This window comes from Dioscorea cayenensis, chromosome 16 (assembly GCF_009730915.1).
Source record: "Dioscorea cayenensis subsp. rotundata cultivar TDr96_F1 chromosome 16, TDr96_F1_v2_PseudoChromosome.rev07_lg8_w22 25.fasta, whole genome shotgun sequence".
In the NCBI taxonomy this organism is placed as follows: Eukaryota; Viridiplantae; Streptophyta; class Magnoliopsida; order Dioscoreales; family Dioscoreaceae; genus Dioscorea; species Dioscorea cayenensis.
The window spans coordinates 11,651,253-11,665,326 of NC_052486.1; the positions used below are offsets into that span (position 1 = coordinate 11,651,253).

At 32.7% G+C, this 14,074-nt stretch overlaps 1 pseudogene; it reads right to left on the reverse strand.

The window, feature by feature from the left end:
- Positions 1-6,761: 6,761 nt before the first annotated feature.
- LOC120279463 lies at positions 6,762-7,896 on the reverse strand (annotated as a pseudogene).
- Positions 7,897-14,074: the final 6,178 nt, after the last annotated feature.

Here is a 14,074-nt window from a genome sequence, read left to right on the forward strand (position 1 = left end):
ACAATATTGTGTGTGTGTGTTTTTTTTCTGTGTTTTCCTTTGTTTGTGTGGGTGTTGTCTGTCCTTTAGGGCTTAATACCTGCAATAGAAGAGATGTTCCCTAATAGTGAACACAGGTTTTGTGTTCGACACATACACAATAACTTCAAAAAAAAATTTAGAGGAAAAACCATTAAAGATCAGTTATGGAATTGTGCTAGGGCTTCATACGTACCTGCATTTAATAAGGAAATGGATGTTCTAAATACAATGTCCCCCCAAGCATGTGAATACTTAAAGAAAATAGGTCATCACCATTGGACAAGGTCACATTTCAAGACCCAATTCAAGTGTGACATGCTCTTGAATAACCTATGTGAGTGTTTTAATAGCATAATATTAGAAGCTAGAACCAGGGGGATAATTACTATGAATGAGTTAATTAGAACAAGGCTTATGATCAGGATACAAAAAAAAAGGGATTCCATGGCAAAATGTGACACAACTCATTGCCCTAAGATTGTAAAAAAATTAGAGCAAGCAAAGACCTTAAGTTGGGCTTACAACACAACTTGGTCAGGGGGCCAGCAGTACCAAGTCTTGGACCCTGATGGGCAATTTGTGGTGGACAATGAACAGATGACATGCACATGTAGGAAATGGCAGTTAACGAGAATTCCTTGCTGTCATGCAATTTCAGCAATCTACTATAATAAAGAAAGACCTGAGAATCATTTAGATGAATGTTATCATGTGTCAAAGTTTCTAGCAACATATAGGAATATTATAAAACCCACACAAGGCAGAGACTGTTGGCCACAAAGCTATGAAGAACCCATGATTCCACCTGATCCTGTGAACATGAAGAGGGGAAGGAAGACAAAGCTGAGAAGGAGAGAAGAAGGAGAAGAGGCTGGATTCAACAAGGGAAGAGTTTCTAGGGTTGGTCTGAAAATTAAGTGCAGTATCTGTGGTGTAATAGGCCACAACAAAAGATTCCATGGGTCAAAGGTAGAAAATTTTTGTTTGCTATGTTAACATGTTGCAGATATATATATATATATATATATATATATATATATGTATGGCCATACCCTCTAGATGCTTATAATGGTTATGATTTATAGGGTGATCAACAACCTGAAGGCACAACGAGTACAACAGAAGCTGTTGTATCAATCCAAGATAATGATGTGAGTTGAGAATAACTATACCATCTTATCTTTTTTCCTTTTAACTATCTGAATTAAATGGATTGTATTTTTTTTAACAGGGTATAAACATTGATCCCAATGTCCTGCAAGAGCATTTTCAGCAAGTATGTGATGGTTCTTTTTTTTCCCTTCGACATGGTTGAATTTCAATTAGATAATTTACACTCCATGTCTACCATTGAAACCTATCTCAGGTTGACCTCATAGTAAGAGACCATTGCAATGAAGATCACGGAACACCTGCACACAATGAAACAGAGCCTGTATCACAGGTTTACTTAATGTTAATAAGCCTTATTGACAACAATGTACTTGCTAATATATAAAATAATTGTACATCCTTTCACTGTAGATCATCAACACATCAAAATATGCACATCAAAATATGCACATCTCATCAAGTGCTGGTCAAGGAAAGGAGACAAGAGGGAACCTTATGACAAGAGGGCTTAAGGGAAAAACAACAAATTTAGAAGAGGAACATGTACCAAAGGAAAAGGGCAAAAATACAATAGCCAACAACAATGACCAAAGAAAATTGAGAATCCCTGGGCTGAGGTCACGAGTGAAGGAGAAGCCGTCAGAAGGCTTAGATAAAGGAGGAGATGCAGGAAAAAAGAGGAAAATGTGGATCCCTCCGGGAGCAGCATAAACAAGAAACTCAGAAAAAAATTTGTCTAGAAATCAAATTTTGTGATGCTTCAAACAATGCTAAATATGTAGAGATGTGAATTCAGGAAATCCAATTTTGTGAAGTTTCAAAAATGCTAAATATGCAGATGTGAAATCTAAGTATGTGAATTCTGGAAATGTGAACTTAGGAAATCCAATTTTGTGATGTTTCAAAAATGCTAAATATGTAGAATGTGAAATCTGAATATGCGAAGTCCGGAAATATGAACTCAGGAAATTCAATTTTGTGATGTTTCAAACAATGCTATATATATATATATATATATTAAGATATGTATGAAATTTGTAACAGTTAATGATTCCATTAGTGACAACAGGTTGTCTTCCTCAATTGTTGTTTTTGGTTTATTTAGATATGTATTGTTTGTGGATTGTGGATTTGGTGAATTACTGATGTGCAGTCAATTTAAAATTCTTAATTTGGTATTGAGAACCTTTGAACATACATAATTCACAACTACAATTTGTAATGTCAAATGAAGATTGTTGGTGCTTCTGAAGTTGCTGAATTAACGGAGTTATATTCTCTCTAGATGCAAAACTTGAATCAATTACACTAGGCTGTTCCTTCCCCTTAGTGTGTTTCTTCTCCATTCCGAACTTTTCCTCATTCTTCTCCTACCTAGTGCGAGTTATGGTATTTATAAATGGACTGTCAATCTGGGGTGATTGTTAGGGCTACGACCGAGCTCGAGATGGGCAGAGATGACGAAAACGATGGAAGAGGGGATGGTTGATATGGCACGGGTGGTGGTCGGGAGGAACAGAGATGAAGAAAAAGGAGAACAATGGACAATTGTTAGGGCTTGACCAATGGTCGGGAGGGGAGGAGAAGTCGGGAAGGATGATGAAACGATCGGGGAGGGGGGGAGGGGAAGAGGGAGAAAAGCCCTTGCTGACGTGGCCGCCACGTGGAGGGATAGAAGCTAACTTGTATAAGTCGCTGAGTTGGCAATGAGCTGACGAAGCGCCAGGGAGTCCATGTCACCATTCCGACTGCCACATCATTAATTTGTAACCGGAATTCCCCAAATGCCCCACCGGAGAAATAAAATTAAAACTTTGTGCTCAAATTGATACAAATTGAAAGTTGGTGCTCAAACTGAAAACGAAGCAAAGTTTGGTACTCACCCAAAAAATTTACTCAAGTACTATGCCTTTTGCAACAGGTTTTTTAAACCATGGATTATGTCATGCCGAATTATTTCCATAGCTAGTTTAATTATACTGATTTCAGGACTAGAGGTATCTATATATACTTTTCTTTGAAAGTTTTCAACTTGGATAAGTAGACTAAGATTTTGTTACCGACTTGAATTAGCAGGTGGATAATCAATATGATTCAAATGAATAAACAGGTGGACCAAAACAAACATTTTATTTTCATGAATCCAAATGAATTTTTGGGTGAAGTGCACCTATACTGCTATAATTAATAGTGTGTGTGCGCACGCGTGTGTGTATTCTTTTAATTTCTGTAGTTCATTTATTTAAAATGCTATTGTCATATTTACATCGGGTTTCATAATGTAGCATAAAGTTCAATACTAGAATGGTGAAGTGAAATAAATTTTATAGTTGGCTAGCTTAGCTGAAAAGCTGATTTAGATGCAAACATAAGTTATGTTTTGGAATATGCCTTATCTTCTGTAATATACATGATGTTTTGGGTGATGATAACATTTCTGGAGATCTTTCCTCTTATGGTTAAAATCATCCACAACGGTTGTCTTTTTTCTAAGAATCTGTTGATTTCAAACATAGGAGCTTAATATTTACCTGCAATTGTAGTCATTGATTTGTATTAAAAGAAAGATCTGCTGCATTGCAGAATGAAGAACCAATTATGTATTCTTCTTGTCAACTAAGATGCTTGATAATAGATGACTACTTGGTCATTAGCTCTATAGTTCATCCTTTATTTTGATTGCGGAAGGGATGGGTTGTCTTTAAGTTTTCCTTTCAACTGTCTTGCCACTGTATATTTAAATTAAATTCTATATTATCTTTTTTTTCATATTGACCCCTAACATTTATTTTATTCTTGTGTCAATCCTTGTAATCAATTAATGACTATTTAAAATTTTTACTCAATAATTAAATTATTTTATTACAAATATGAATAATAGCAAAATTTTTAAATTATAAATCTAGGGTTTTTAAATTTTGGGATGTTACAATAGACCTTTAAAGTAGTGAGATGAAACTTTACTTTAATCTGCCAAAAAGTTTCACCATAGAATTATTAATTAAAGCCATCGTGAAATTACAAGAATATTACACTCAAATTGTTAAAAATTTGAGAAAGGAAGGAATTTTGATGGCCAAGGCATGAGATTACATTTCTTAGGTGTACTATCAAAACAATTAACCTCAAATACAACAAAGCCAGTTAAGAACAGTCTATGAAATTGGATAGAAATGATAAGATAATCCAAAAGAAAACAATCTCTTTATTTATAAATTGAGTCACTTTCCCAATGGATATAATTTACATACGCATCCGTTTGTTACATATTAATAACTGAATTATCCGGTATTAATATTATATATATATATATATATATTAAACGGACTTATTTATTTAAATTAAATTTTATAGGGACCTAAGTGTTTATCTTTGACTATAATTTTGTTTTTTTTTTAAACTCCTGCTGTAATAAACTATTAAACATTGGTGATTTTACTTTCAAAGCTGTTTTAGCTGCTTGTGCGTGGGGAATTTGGAAATCAAGATGCCAATTCATCTTTAAAGGAGTTCATCCTGACTTCAGGCAGATCTTTCAAGCTAGTCTTAATCATGTTGCTGAGTACTCTCATGATCAAAACTCTGTTAACATGGAGACTCTCCTTTCAACTCTAAATCCTTATTCTCTAACAATTTATAGTGATGCCTCTCGGATGAGTGAATCTTCTTTGTGCGGTCTTGGCATCGTTGTGGGGCTTACTAATAGTCGTATTTTAATTGCAGGTTCCATGTCTGCCTTTGTGGAGTCCAGTTTGTATGGCAAAGCTCAAGCCATGATGCTAGCCTTTTCATTTTCACGGATTGTAGAAGTTTGGTTCAGTATATCCATTATGATGATGATAGAATATCTGGGGGACTGAGGGGGGTTCTTGATTCGGTCAAGAGTATGATTCGTTGTTTTCCTATGGCCCAGCTAGAAGTTAATTATAAGGTAAGATCTCAATACCATTGTGGATTCTCTAGCTAACCACGCCCTTAGCAATCTGGCTCTTCCTTATTTCATCAAGGAATGGACCTTTCCCGTTGGCTCAAAGAGGATGTACTGAGGCTCAGGTTTTGATCTTATTGTTTTTCTTATAGTATCCAGTCTGGTTTCTGGTCTTGCTTTTTATAGCTTTGGTTCTTTCCAAGAATGAAAAAAATGTAAATAAGAAGAACTAGAGAAAGAGAGAAAGTATAGGCGCGCCTGCTCATCATCAAGAACGAGATCATTATTGTCATCATCACCTCATCTTGTTCATTGATAAGGATCTGTCGCGATTCCTAGAAAAGGACAAATTCAACGGTTACAATTCTTCAGTATTTTAGATTCGGACTAAAAATAAGTTCTCTATAAAATTATAACCATAAGAATTTTATATTTTGTATTTATTTTCTTTTTCGGTTTTGTTTGCAAGCTGCTCTATTTATAGAAGGGTGCGGGCTGGTTAACTGAGTCCTTTGGGCCTAATATGGTGGAGCATGGTCGACCTTTGGCCGACCCGGCCAACAATGCCAAGATGGTAAGATGACTCAGACCTGACCGGAACCTGCCGATTCACAGGCCGCCCCGCTGGGCTTTACAAATTGTTAAATAAATTTTAAATATAATGGAAAAAAAATAATAATAAGTTAGATTAACTATGACTATTTTTATAGGCAGTTGTCATGCTCTTTTTCTTAAACCAGCTGATGTGGGATTAAATTAGAATTAGTGTGGCCAGCCCGTGCTGATACTACGGGGCTATCTATAACGTTTTTTTTCCCTTTTTTTTAAAATTTATTTGTTTTTTATATATATTCATTGTTTGTTTTTTTTTTGGGAAAAACTTAAATGTAATGAATATTTTATTTGATGATAATTGTTGTTCATTAGAAGTGTTGCAGTAATTTTTGGGGGAAAAACGTCTACTTTGTAAGCATTTATTCATGCATTAACTATAGGCAAAAGTTGAAGTTTTTATTGTCCATTCAAAATAGCAACATAAAATGGTACAAAATAAAATATCTTCATTTCATTCATGGTTTTCATAATGGATGTGCATCAGAAATACTTGTGTGTTCAACATTGTCATCCATGGTAGCTGGAAGGTTGAGGTCGATCAGAGTAATTTCTGTTGGGTTTTAGGGAGATGAATTGGATTTGAGAGGTTTTTTGGCGTTGTTGTTTGATGAGTCAACCTGAAAAAAATAATAATGTATTAGTTCATATATTTATTTTTTTTGTTAAGTAATGTGAAGTTGTTAATTGGGAAGCTATACTAAAAAAAAAGATGCTATAGTTACTAATGCATGGATCGTTTAGTGTTACATTTGTTTTTCAAAATAATCAGAGTAAATCAATTAGTTATGCATTTTGTTTTGTATTTTTTAATCGATATACAAGTATTATTGTTATATGTGATTTTTTTTTTTCATAAATCATGATTAGCCTAAGATGCATTTGTAGTTAACTTGATATTTTCACATATTTAAATTGAACTTACATTTTTTTGGGAGTGTTCTAGTTGCTCATAGTTCCAATTTAGTTTTGATTACACTTGTTCATGACATGGGTAGTAGTCCTATCATTTCAATAGAATTTTTCACACATTAGTAACACATTCATATTTTGGAAAAAATTTTCAAAAACATTTGTAAAAATTTACTTAAAGTTTCTCAATAAGCTGCTTTGCATTTGAAGCGCAGACAATGATATGTCTTGCATTTGGGTTGATGAAACCTTCTTCTACAGCTTGGTTAATGAAAGAAAGCAATGAGTTGTAGTAGCCATTAATATTCAATAATCCAACCTAAAACAACGAATAAGTTTGTCATAATTTGTTCATAATTTCCATTATATATGTCTATAATTGCCATTGAATTACCGGATTGTTATGTATGCCTAATTTTGCCCACGTAATCACTTCAAAAAGTTCTTCAAGAGTACCATAACCTCCTGCATAATAATTTCAATTGAGATTAATTAGATTTTTTTTATTTCAAGAGAAAATAATAATGACTTGTGAGAGGATTTTTATTTTTTTTTTATAATGAATGATAACAGAATGATACCAAAATAAAACAATGTTAGTGAATATATTATAAAAATGAAATGTAGGTTGTGTGCATAGCAATAAAAGCATCAAAATTGCGAGTCATCTCTGCTATTCTTTGGTGCATATCGGCGACTAGTTTTACTTCTCCTATAGTGATGCCAGTAATTTGACAAATTTAAAAACCAATATATTACTGAATATCCATTGATATTTGTGGTTTGATTTTTTTTTTCTTGGAATAGCTTGTCATAAAATTCAATAAATTTTTGTCATACCTCTTTATCCATTAGAGCTTTGGGAATAATACTGAGTATATGGAGAAAAAATGTTAATAACTCAAGTTTTTTTCAAATAAATTAGTGTTTTAAAATTTTTTTTTTTTTTAACATAAACCATACCCAAGAACTTGTCTTCCACCATCAAAGACTGTTTGAGATATCAAGCCCATTAATCCAATATTGCCTCCTCCATATACTAAATTAATGTTTTTCATCACCTGAAGGGATTTGCAAGGTTATTTCATATGTTTGTAGTTGAGCATACACAAATGAGTAGGCTATATGATTATAAGAACAATAACAGAGAAAGAACAATGGAACGGAAGAGAGAGTGATGAAAAAAACAATTTAAATTAAGTAAACGTAAGAAGCCAAACCAGTTCTTAGCCAAGATCAATAGCGGCATCTTGATAACTCTTTTGATTTCCTACGTTGCTACCGCAAAAAACACAAATTGTCTTGAATTTGGATGTACTCATTCTCTTTCTTTTGTTTTGCTTTACTAACACTGTAAATTGCATTAAATTATAATAAGGAAAGATAAATTCAAGCTGCAAGTATGATATGCTTTTTTATTGCTATAAATAAAACAAACTAGTTGACAATTGAATAATAATAATAAGGAAGGATGAGCAAAAGAGGATCTTGGAACCGTAGGAAAATTAGGCTGATGATATGTATTTATTGTTAGAGTCTTACCACGTCTGATCTAGGAGACTGATGATTGTGTGGGAAGAGTACTCTCTTTCTATCAGGCGTTATACATATATATATATATATTTGTTTTTGAGATAACCACTACTACATTAGAAATGCATATATATAGAGAGAGATGGTTACCTTGCGTTGTTCTTCTTTGGTTAATTTTTTAAATTAAATTTTTGTATGTTTAGTCAAAGATATTCATCATGTTTTGTCGGATTTTCTGAAAAAGAGTAGATTTGTTTTAAATTCGTACAATTTTTTTTAAAAAAAAATATAATTTAAAATGTTAAATTTATGATAAAATCCAAAAGAAGAGTAGATTTTTTATACCAATCTAGCCAAAAGCTAGCAAACCCTAGAATTGTGGATCCCGATGATAAAAAAAAATTACATTCCAATCTTGCCATAAGCTAGCAAACCTTTAAATTTTGGATCCCGATGTTTAATGTGTAGATCTGCACCGAATTGTCTTCTTGATTGGATGGGAGCAATGAACAACACATATTGTGTTATAACATATAATGGGCAAAGACCAAGAAGTCAAGCTCAAATACCAAAAATGAATCTAGCTATTTCATACCATGCTTAAATGATTAGTTGTCGATCTTGACACCTATTTTTTTAGCAAATCTTTTTCTTCTTGGACAACGCATTGAGAGCGAGATCCTTAATATCTTTGTACGAAGATGCAAACAAATTATGAAAAAAGTCATGTTTGAGCAAATGACCATCAAGCTATTAAATTGAGGACAAGAAAAGTAAAATCTGAGATGCCCTATAATAGCAAAAATCCTATGACAAATGATATAACCATCTAATAGCCTACAGAAAGTCTTTTACCAAATAAGCTCAAAGAGAAATATATGAATTGATGAAAAATTGTGAAAATTAAAATCAAATCTTACCTCCTTATACAAAGAATTAACAACAAAATCCTTGATATTTCTAATGACATATTCAAACAAATGATATAAAAAGTTGACGTCCGGAAAACCATGCCGACAAGAAGATAGGACAAACACACACACACACACACACACACAATCTCTCTCTCTCTCTCTCTCTCTCTCTCTCTCTCTCTCTTCTTTCTCTATGTATATATACATACATTTATTATGTGTTATTTTTTTTTGTTGTTCTATATATATATACACTTCCATCTATCACAACATTGTTTGGGAGTTTGCATTTGTGGTGATCATTATTCTTTAGTTTGTTAGAACGTTTTTCTTTCCTTATCTAGGTCTATATTTTTTTCCTCAATATATTTTCCTTCATTGCTTGCTTTCATTTTTGTTTGTCTTCAATTTTCTTTCTCACATTACTAATGATAATTTTTTTTTCATTTTGTTAGTATGGGAGAGAAGTATTGCAAGTCTTTTATTGACATCATCCCTCAAGAATTGATTGAAGAAATCGTTGCATATATTGCTTCAACATCTTCTAGAGATCTCTCTCTTGATCTCAAAATATTACATGGCTGGTAATTTTATTAATTACTCATAACATAAAAGAACATAGTTGCTGAATTATGAGTATACGTATATACACATATCTTTTGCAATTGTAAGAGTTTTGCATCAAAAAGTCGGAAAAGTTAGGCAGCTTAATGCGGGTTGATAATCTATGATATCTCGACATGAAGGAGTATATTAGTGTTCTTCAAATATCGTGCCCGCAGAGACAGATTTGGAAGTTAGTTGGTGCTTGGATTGGTGCAAAACTTATCATTCATTTTTCTTGGTATAAGTTATAGGTACTAATATTGGCAATATATTTTTGACATCGATCGATCGATGAAATGGAAATGGATTCAGCATCTAATATCTAACAAATGCAAACTTTTTAAAGGTCATTTACTTCTGTCGGGTATGTAGAATTATTTTGTACAAAAAATCAGGGTAAAACACGTCCTTCTCGTATGACACAATGCTCAACATGGTTACTACTGGAAAAGTTGATCGATGCCTCAAAACCACTTGAAAAGCAAGAAAATCTCGGTAATTATAGGATAAATAATCTGCAAATATTCTGTAAAGAAATTATTTAGAGATATCGACACAAGATAAAACAAAATGGATAGAAGAGAGGGATGGGAGTGTGAGAGCCATTTGTGGTCAAAGTAGATGATATCCTTTGTAATAAATTGTTAGGTGAAGATGGATTAGTGAGAAAGTTTTGTAGTCAAGTTTGTCAGGTGGAAATAGAATTTAATTTGTTTACATAATTTCGTAATGGATCTTATCACGTAATGGAATTTTGAAGCATTGTTTAAAATTTCATTGTTTTCATTCATTCATTTGTTTAGTAATTTATTTATTTATTGAAAAATAAGTTTGTACTTAGGCTAACATGTTCTTCATGATGTTTTTCATTTAAGTGTTGAAAACATGTTCATAACGCTGTTTCTTCATGCTCTTGTCTTTTTTGCATACATTTCATTGATTCAAGAGTGTTGAAGCTGCTAACACTCCCAATTGGGCTTTTGTTGCAACTCCCTTCATCGATGAAATATAATCTTGTTATCATAATGAAATTTGTTTGCCAACTAGCAATAATAATTGTCGAACTTGATATTTATTTTTGTATTAGTTTTATAGAAACTTTTTGACCAAAAACATATAGAAAATTTTTAGTATTCAACTACTTTGTTGTAATATTTATTGATTTCAAACTCTTATTTTATCTTATTGTTAAAGCAGTTAGAATTATGTTAAAATTTTGACTCTCCAAATCTTTCTCAAATTTCTTATGGGTGATGGATTCTTCTAATTTTAAATATTTTATCGAGTAAAATTATTATATGATGCTAAATATAATGTGATAGAGGTGATAAAGCTTATCTTCTTCTTAAATTCTCGCTTTGCTTCATTATAAAGGATGGTTGTAAGTGACTAAATCTCACTCGTGTTTCTTTGCATGGAGTTTTATCTCTATGATATTTGGCCGATAATAACAATAGTTCTATCAATGACACCAACTTTCAACATGCTCCAAATGGCAAGGAGTTAGGGCCTGCAATCCGGATCAATCACTTTAACATAATAAATTTTAAAGGTTAGACCAAACAAACAGCCATGGCTCATCCTCTGCACACCATTAATCCATTCCAATGCACCATCTTATCGTAACAAAATTTTCAAACACTCAAACCACCAATCAGCATGCAAAGAAATGGAGTGTAAAGGTCTGAAGGGATAAACTCCTTTTATAATATGTATATAGTATGTATATTTGTGTATATATATATATATATATACATATGTCCAAAATCTATATTTGGAAAGGCTTTAAAATAGAGAGTATAAGGGCTATTGAGTACTCAGCATTTAGTTTGTATAATCCAATTTTGAAAGTCCAAATGTCAATTGAGAGGCTAGGAGGAGTTACTATTAGTTAAGATTAATATATTGTTATATGTGGTACAAGACTTGTTTATTGTTTACCTCTTTTAGTAAAATAATTATATGTTGTTTTTCCATACTAACTTTATAATAAGATGTCCAACAGCTCGTAGGGCTATCACACATCAACGCACAACAAGACATGCGACTGGGCAATTACCATCTGTTTCTTTTTGCATCTTTAACTCCTCATCTCTTTTATGATTATTTAAATAGCTTATTTGTGGCTTTTTAACCAAATGTAAATTGTTATTAAAATAAAAACATTATTAGAAATTAGAATTACTAGCTATTAATTATTAAAACAGGGAATTATTTTGGGGTTCATTTTATTAATATTTTGATTATTATCAGAGTGCCAATTATTGAAGTAGGATTATTTTAAATTATGATCATCTTTGGTTATTATTAGGTAAAATATTACTATTATTATATTTGGAATAATTTTCAAATTATTTTGGCAATGATTATATTATTGATTTCATTATTATTTATTTTATACGGTTCCTCAAGACTAACCAAAAGTTCCACTCGCTACACGCCGCCGTCCCACCCGCTAGAATGCGAGACTGCCAGCGCAGTGCTTCCCCATCGCTCGAGGACATGGCACCTCCGTGGTGCAAGTGAGGCGCCCGGAACCCTAAGTCGACGCTAATCTCACACTGCGTTACCATGCCCATCCGGCCTCCCGCCCACCCTTTATGGCCGTGAGTTGACAAAATTCCAATCTTACCCGGCGTCTGTCATGTGGTGCCAAGTGATGTAGTAGGGGCATCGAGTCGGGACGCCAACGCAGCTTGACAACCTCAGTGGCACACGCAAATGCCCACTCGATCAATTCTATTATCCATGCTTTCCTCGGTAAAAGTCATGATCCGTAATGTGATTTTATCAATAAAATAGCTTAAAATAATTTCATTTTCCACAATAATAATAATAATAATAATAATTTTAAATAATTAATATTTCATTAATCAAGGACTTAATAATAATCAAAAATACTTAATAAAAATTAAAATAATTTCCTTTTAATAAATCCTCATGTTAATAATAATAATTTGAATTTATAATCATTATATTTTAATAACAATATGGCTAAAAAGCTACAAATAAGCTTAATAAAATAAATTATAAAAGAGATGATGGGTTACAAAGTGCTAAAGAAAAGATTGTTTTAAAACAACGTTTGCACCGAAGCAACGCTTTAGGTACCCACTTCAAACATTGATGTGATGGGACACGCCATTTTGAGAAATAAATGGTCTTCTAAAGCTATTTTGGATAATATTATTATAGCGTTTAGTATGGAAAAGCCCATAATTATATCAATCCAAAACTTATCTGGGTGGTCACGCCTCGAACCCAACTCGCGACCTGGGCCGACACGAAACGGCCGTGACACTACAAGACCTGAGACCCGGAGGCATGCCAGTGCTCCAAAACCCGAACATTCTCACAAAGTGGTGATCTATTAACTCTCGATCTATTAAATAACAGATTATGAGCCTTGATGTGTACTCAAGAAGCATCCACTCATATGGGGATTGGCTTCTATAAAAACTCGTAAATTATCAAAATCAAAATCAAATCAAATTTATTTCAAATAAACAGAGATGTCAAAACCAAGATGATAGCAGGCACTATCGCAAAACAGCCAAATAACAGTAATCTATATATTTACCCTCATGTAATCCGAGAATGTAATTCATCAGTCATATTTTTAATTCCTGAGTGACGAGCTGCACTTTATCAGAGGGCCATTATTGTTCACCTATTATAAAGCAAAGAGAGGGACATAGTTTCTATATCGTGAGTACACACTCCAGCACGGGCCGCTGTTTAACCCTCGTGGTTATTGCAGTTAGCTTAATAGGGACTACGAAGTACCGGTGTCAAAATATTTCATGTCTCACAAAACAACAACTGTCAAAATCTATATCGGGCAAATGCAAGTAATTTGCGAGATAATTTTAAAAAAAAATATTAATGGCTAATAATCGTAATTAACTAGTGATATCTCAAATTGCATCAGTAATACATATTTAGATAAGCCGTCTAAAACTTAGAAATTAAATAACCGGAATTTAAATAGAAATTTAAACATTTTATAATTCTAATCCAAAATAAATATCACTAACCTCGGAATTTCAAATAATTTAAAATAATTCTGAAAATAATAATAAATAAATAACTCAAAATATAAATCAAAATAATTTTTATTTTTCTCAAAAAATCCAAAAGTTCACAAAACTAGAATTTTCACATACACAATGATTTATACGATACTTAATTCGATTAATGCCCCAAAATACCCCAAACCCTACACCTTTGGCATGTCCCATAGTTGAAGAGAGTCCTATTATTTCAACAACAAACGAGGCTAACAATCAATAAGACAAAAATATTTTTAGAATTATATAAACGCAAAGTTCAAACTATTATTCTACACCTTGCAAATATTGATTATCATGAGGGTACAATAGCAATTACCCATTCTAAAGCCGCCACCAATAATTCCAACATGATCAATGAGTGC